The 7,493-nt window shown below is 36.2% G+C and overlaps 1 non-coding gene across 1 annotated transcript; it reads left to right on the top strand.

Annotated features, from left to right (window-relative positions):
- Positions 1-843: 843 nt before the first annotated feature.
- Positions 844-915, top strand: TRNAY-GUA (transfer RNA tyrosine (anticodon GUA)). The gene has a single exon. It is a non-coding gene; the product is annotated as a tRNA-Tyr (tRNA).
- The last annotated feature ends 6,578 nt before the right edge of the window (positions 916-7,493 follow it).

Consider the following 7,493-nt stretch of genomic DNA (forward strand, 5'->3'; position numbering starts at 1 on the left):
GTCTGTTATGATATAAATAATTGCTGCCAGAGAACACAAGTTACAAGATGCATTAGTATATCGATATATTTAGCGTTGCTGGAGCTCAGAAAAATAAAATCATAGAAGAAATCTCGATTTCCATTTAGTTGTACTGGTCATAATTCCATATTGTAGAAATACAATTATTTGCCGCAAAAACAAACGACTACATCACAACTTACTATAGACACATTCATAAACTTTCATACAATCACGGCCACGTTAATTCATGTTACATCGCTATTAACATAATGTTATCTAATCGAAGTATTTAAAATGCTTGGTCAAACACTATTACACTAATAAAACGTTTAACTTTTAACAAACTGTTAATTAACATGCTGTTAGCGTTATTTTAACAAATCTTGATGAAACTGCGATGAAAGAGTAATGGAACGGAGAAAAATTCCCTCCGGCGCCGGGATTTGAACCCGGATTTTCAGCTCTACGTGCTGATGCTTTATCCACTAAGCCACACCGGATACCCACCCCGGTGCCGGACAGAATCGGAGGGAATTTTTCTCCGTTCCATTACTGTTTCATCGTATGATGACGCAGAATATCTGCATGGAAATATCATATGTACTTCGGTACATTAAAATAATATATATTATATGCGTAAATCACTTCGTGATTTAAGACGGCGCTTATTCCGTCGGTCCCGGCCAACTAGTCACTCATAACGAGTGCACCTCAGCACATGTGTGGACTTCAGTCCTACGTTCATAGACATTTATGACGTAGTGCAGAGGGCGGCCACTAGAAGGAACCCAAGAGTTGGAACTTAAACTGAGACGATTCTGTCCGGCGCCGGGGTGGGTATCCGGTGTGGCTTAGTGGATAAAGCATCAGCATGTAGAGCTGAAAACCCGGGTTCAAATCCCGGCGCCGGAGAGAATTTTTTCTCCGTTCCATTACTTTTTCATCGTATGATGACGCAGAATATCTGCATGGAAATATCATATGTACTTCGGCACATTAAAATAATATATTTGATGAAACTGGCTAGAGAAACAAATAGAGTGAAAAGCCAGTGGAGATGACTATCAAATTCATATGATAGACATAATTCACAAAAAGGTCTTCATTTAAAAAATTAAAAGATTTTTGTTTTGGAAACAAATAAGTTATACTTCCCGGGCTGTCGAAATTTTTGGGGAGGGAATACTTAGGCAGACAGACTCAGTAGCTGGTAATTGGCCTTGGCATACAGCTTTGTTACATCTGTATATATAATTTGAACTGGTAATGAAATTTACAGGAAAACGGCTGAACGGATTTTAATAAATAACCCCTCATTTTGAAGCTTGCAACCCGAAGTTTTTCAGAAAAATTGTAGTTTTCAGTGAAATGTCAATTTTCCTACATCATTTTCCTATTTTCCAAAATCCATCTTCAGTTTTGAGAACTAATTAATTGCATTTCAGAATAAAACAAAACACACACTACAATAAACAATAGACTATTACACGAAGGCTATGACCTACAGAATTGCTGACATACTTAGAGTTCAGATGGATCAGATTGTTTCACATCATAATGCCAATATATCGATCTTCATTTGTGTAATTTTTTGATAACGTATAAAATAATTTACAAGTCTGATTCTCTGGTCTGTAGTTTTCCGAGTACAGCTGTGTATTCAATATTAAGAACTACAAAACTGAAGAATGTTTGGTGACATTATTACCATTAAAAATGAAATATTATTATAGTTAATGCAACACATAATGGTATACTGATGATATGAAAGTGAAACCGATATATATATATATATATATATATATATATATATATATATATAGATTTCACTTCAAGTTTTATAGTTACTGAAAACTATAAAACTTACGTAACAGCGTGGTCCATCGACGTATGTTGCGTCAACATTTGTTGAGACTATAAATTAGGAATGCCTATAACATCGACACCAACGTGAAGTTTCGATTTTATCACGAGAACGTATAATCTCATAAACTTCTTTCCATTTGACTGTAGATAATTATTTGAAGAGAAGTAATATAATGATAACGAGATACTAAGGTTATTGTTATGAACTTAACACTACTTGTATTAAACTTGTAGGATATGTGGAAATCAAACCACAGTATAGAGAACATATCTCTATACTGTGATCAAACAGTTGTTTTCTTCCTGCTCACAAGGAAGTAATGCCATTGTTTAAAACTTCTGTCGTACGTAATTTTGACGTATAATGGATAAACAATTGATCCTCACTACTTTTCCCGCCAAGAGAGCACCTCCTTCTTCTAGCTATGCCCCCGTCTTTCAGTTGCTGACTATAGTAGTCGTGACAGCAGGTTGCAACTTACACGCTTGGCCAACTTATTATGAGATATAATTATTTGGAAGTGTACGTCAGATTTACGTATCAATAGTATTAATAGAAAATTTTTTGTTAGTGCAGTTTATTTATTCCCTTAAGTGTGTTTTACCTAACAAAGTAACACAGGATGAAAACTTACGTTGTGATCGACACTACTCTGCAGATCATAGATGAAAGTTCAGATGATGATGCTGATAATGACGCTGAAGGCAATGTAGAGATTGAATATGAAACTTGTGACAATGACAAGGATCTAAGATACAGTAGGAGAGATTGAGATTCACGTAGAAAGCAAGCGAATGGAGAAAGAAGGCAAAAAACAAGAAAACAGGAAGAGAAGAGAAGAGAAGAGAAGAGAAGAGAAGAGAAGAGAAGAGAAGAGAAGAGAAGAGAAGAGAAGAGGGGAGATGGCAGGGGGCAGAGGGCAGAGGGCATGAGGGCATGAGGGCCAGAGTGCCAGAGGGCACGAGAGCACGAGGGCACGAGGGCACGAGAGCACGAGGGTACGAAGGCCAGAAGGTGCGAGGGCACGGGGCACGAGGGCACGGGGGCACGAGGGTACGGGGGCACGAGGGCACGAGGGCACGGGGCACGAGGGCACGGGGGCACGAGGGCACGGGGGCACGAGGGCACGAGGGCAGAGGGGAGAGGGGAGAGAAGAGAGGAGAGGATATTTTCATAACTCTAACCTACAATCCGCAATGACCTGAAATAGCTATTGCTTCACTCCCACATGTAAAACCGACTGATCGTTCTGACATTGTTACTTGCGTTTTCGCATTGGAACTCAAGAACTGAAGATGTATAGGTTAAATAAAAAGTATTTAGCATGAAGAAAACCATTCACAGGTGTAGGCCTATGTTTCATTATTATGGAAGCAAATAACTTCCAAAATGTCTGGTATTCTTCATTGGAAATAAATTTGAAAACATTTAATTTGAACTTCTAATGAACTTAGTTAGTAGCATTTGCTGCACAAGCCACTAGTTTTGTTTTAATTTTGATAGTTAGCTTCATTTTAAAGACGGTAAATGATGGGCAGGGCATGCAGCACGTATGGATGAATCCAGAGATGCGTATAGAGTGTTAATTGGGAGATCTGAGGGAAAGAGACTTTAGGACAGGCATGTCAAAACCTTGCACATTGTGCAACTGTCTCTGTGCGATGTGCAGTCTCTATTCCCCTACCTGGAGGGAGTGAATGCCTTGGAGGGGAACGCGACAGGGCTGTACAATACCTGCAGCAGCTTTTGTTTCAGTAACACAGTTTCAGTACGAGTGCCGATTTGGCTGTGTCTGTGAATGAGTTATGATAAATAAAGTGAGGAGTTCACAGATAACGGAGAAGAGAAATTACGAATCATATAACATAATTGTTATAATGTTTTCCTCAGCCAACAATAATAATTATTTTAAAATGAAAGGCTTTCATCAGCCAATGTCGAGGTAATAGTGTTGTGAGGTGACAATTTAGATCAGATTAGTAAAGTTCTCAAAATATGATACTGCCAGCGCTTATTTCTACTCTCACGGCAAAACGTACTTGACAATGGCGTTGTTTTGGAGTCTGTATTAACACAGCCATCAAAGGTTAGACGACTTACGACTTTCATTTGATAAACTGGTAAGTGATGGGAATATAGTGAGGAATACATGTGAGGTTCTTGAGGTTGTAAGGAGAGAAGAAAACAAGTATTTGCAAGGCGGAAAAATTTTCTGGAAAAATATATAATGGCAAATTTTCCATCTCACGTCACAATATTAATTCAATATACTTATATTAATAAATCTTTAAATCTGACATAAAGAGAATATCGTCGCTTCACAGCTTGTGAGCTACACTTTTAATTTCTTTGAGTTACGCTCCCAACTTGTCGATACTTGCTCTCAACGTTTTCAGATAAACTATATGTGAATTTAAATTCTAAGCTTAATTTATATTTACTAATATTAATATTACTTTATATTGACATACAGCAAAGAAATGATTTCAGTGTAAAAACTTCAAAATGTCCTACTGCATGTAATTAATTGGGAGTATAATATTTTCTTCAACATTTGTGTACCAATGGTCAGAGTAAATAATAATGCTTGACGAACAATGAAAGAGTAGGGTCTATTACTTTAAAATAATTCGTACCTACTACGTAAAATGAAATACTTGTTCGTTTCTTGCTGTTTCGAAATTACTGCAATTTTTTTCTTCAAATACTGTATAAAATCATATTAATAAATTATGCATTACAAACCACTACTTTGTGAAGTAATTATAACTGAGTAAGCTTAAAGCTTCTTGTATTACAATTGTCAAATATAGACACTGATAATAATTGTGTTTTTTTCGTTCTGCTAACTATGTTTATAATGTCCAAATGCCTATTTAATCCAACCCTAGAAGCGCAGAATAGATTATTGTACACCCCTCCAGCTAAGAACTGGTAAGAGCAACGCTTGATTGATGCAGTCTGCACAGACCGGCGATCCGCGCACATAACTGCACATTTAGGCCCGATTGTATAAACCATTTAATCTTAGATCAGAGGTTAAATTGATCCTTGTTTCAGCTGAACTTGGAATTTTGTGTTGTATAAAGTCTAATCTGAGATTAATTTGTCTCAAACTAAAGTCAACTTTGACTGAAGAAATTCCTCCGATTAAGTTAGATGATCCAAGTTCAGTTATTTCTTTTCTGTTTGAAATATACGAGTGACAGATTGTGCAAATAAAATATCCATTATTATTAATATTAATAGATATGATAGGTACATTTATATATATTTCTTTCAATTTCTTGCCTTAATACACAAACATTCTTATATTTTATAAGGCTCTATCGTGTTCAGCAGTATCAAATAACATAACCTATAATTATATTATGTTTATAACAACCATTAATTATTAATGGATATGATAGCTACATTCATAAATGTTCAATTAACTGTATTACTAAACGAAAATTGTCGTTTTATAAAGCTTTATTATGTTTAGCAGTATCAAACACCATAACATGATAACAATTTGGTGAACAGTCAACCTTCTTCTTATTGTCCGCCATTATTTACATTGCAAAAAAACCAGTGTCTCCAACAGAGTGTAATACGGAAAGTCGCGAAAAAGTAGTTGTAAATCCGCTAGATTTCTCATTATCAACAAAGAAAGATTAAATTTTGTCACTATGGGGTGCTAAAAAGGTCACTAAATCCCTATTTAAGCAATATAAAAGTTAAAAGAAATTGTTGTTGAAAAAGAGTTAAAATCGCTAGATTGGCAACACTGAACAAACCTGTATAACATGGTCCGCGCATCACGTATTTCACCTGTTTATGCGATGTTGCCAAATCCTTTTCACGTGAACTTAGATTGCATTTGAACCAAGGTAATTTGATCGCAGAAAAGTTTTATACAATAGAAGAAGTGTCTGAACTCGGTTTACTTTTCGATCTTCGATCAAAGTTGATCTTTAGTCAGGGAGTTTTATACAATTGGGCCTTAGAGTCTGATTTCTGACATGGACATGCCTGACTTAGGAGAAGGCGATGGGAGGACAATATTAAAATGGATTTGAGGAAAGTGGGATGTGATGGTAGGGACCGGATTCATCTTGTTTAGGATAGGGACCGATTTCGGGTTTATGTGAGGGCGGCAATGAACCTCCGAGTTCTCTAAAAGTCATTTGTAAGTAAGTAAGTAAGTAAGTTAGCTCCATTAGCTTTTTCACTCGCAAGCCACTTATGGTTAAGCAAGCATTCCATAAAGGAATTTTGCATTGTTACATTTTTTATAACATTTATATTTTAATTTTAACCTTTTGACATATAGTGTAAGTTCATTACTTGACTGCACAAGTTTTTAACTTTAGGCCATAGATGCCAATAGTTTCATATACACGCAAATGAGAGATTTCAGTTATCTATGTAAATAAGTGTTTTATTTTGTATGTGAACCATTTAACCTCAGAGTCATGACAACTATATATTTGTAAAATGCCTGCATGTGCATTCAGCTACTAGATCAAAATGTACCTGATTAGTCCCTCACCTAATTTCAAAATTGTTTGCTTAAGGATTCACCTGAAGATGACTTTTTATATAAGTCGAAAATATTTGTGACCTTTAAATTATAATATGATGTAACAGAATTATTTTCTGACTTCACATACTGATAAGTGTTTGGCTGAAAATATAAACTATTATTGAATTATATATTAGAGTTGCTTATTTCTCATCCTTCCATAGTACATGGCTCCTACAAAAGACCTTTCCGGTTTCGAACACATGTAATTTACGTTCTATGAAACTGAAATGCATGAAAAGAGTACCAATGAAAAGAGAAACTCAAAATTAAAGATGTTCAATGTTTCCCCCCTTGGTAACACGGCACACATCAAGCCTATAGTCAACTTCCATCTAGGTACGCTGATTTTCCGACCCCCAGATTCTGAGGTTATGTCTGTTCGTCAGAAAACACCATGGGACGAATAAATTCGTCGCTTGCGAAGAATCTTGCCTTAAACTCAGTGTACCATTTATGGATTGTAGACCCACTGGGTGGATCTGTACCAAACTGTCCTTGTAAATGCCGTTGCACATTAATAATCGACTGGTTCACATAAAAATCAAGCACGCGAAAAGTTTTTCTGTCCTCTATAGCAGCCATTTCTCCTCAACAATGAACAAATTTGTTTATATGCGCTATTATGAGGCAGTGTTACCAACTAGGAAGACAATGTTGCAACAACTAAACTTCTTGAGTTTTTCTTTCCATTGGTGCTATTTTCATGCACCTCAGAGTCATAGAACGTAATTGCATATATTCGAAACCGGAAAGGTATTTTGTAGAAGTTCTATATTCTGTTCTATAATTTATTATTATGGGACAATAGTACTCACAATGAGCAATTAACTCATCAATGAAGGTACAATCACAGTCTAGTATATACAGTCGCGAAGCTCAATACGTAGTAAATATGCAAACATTAGATAGTTGCTCACCACTAGGATCGCTAATATCGCCTCATTACAGGCAATGCAAAATAGTACCGTCACAGTCTATTGTTTCTAGCACCCTCAAAGCTCAAGCTTCGTGACTGTATATAGTAGACTGTGGTACAATGGCGTTCAAAGATAC

Source organism: Periplaneta americana, chromosome 17, assembly GCF_040183065.1.
Source record: "Periplaneta americana isolate PAMFEO1 chromosome 17, P.americana_PAMFEO1_priV1, whole genome shotgun sequence".
NCBI lineage: Eukaryota > Metazoa > Arthropoda > Insecta > Blattodea > Blattidae > Periplaneta > Periplaneta americana.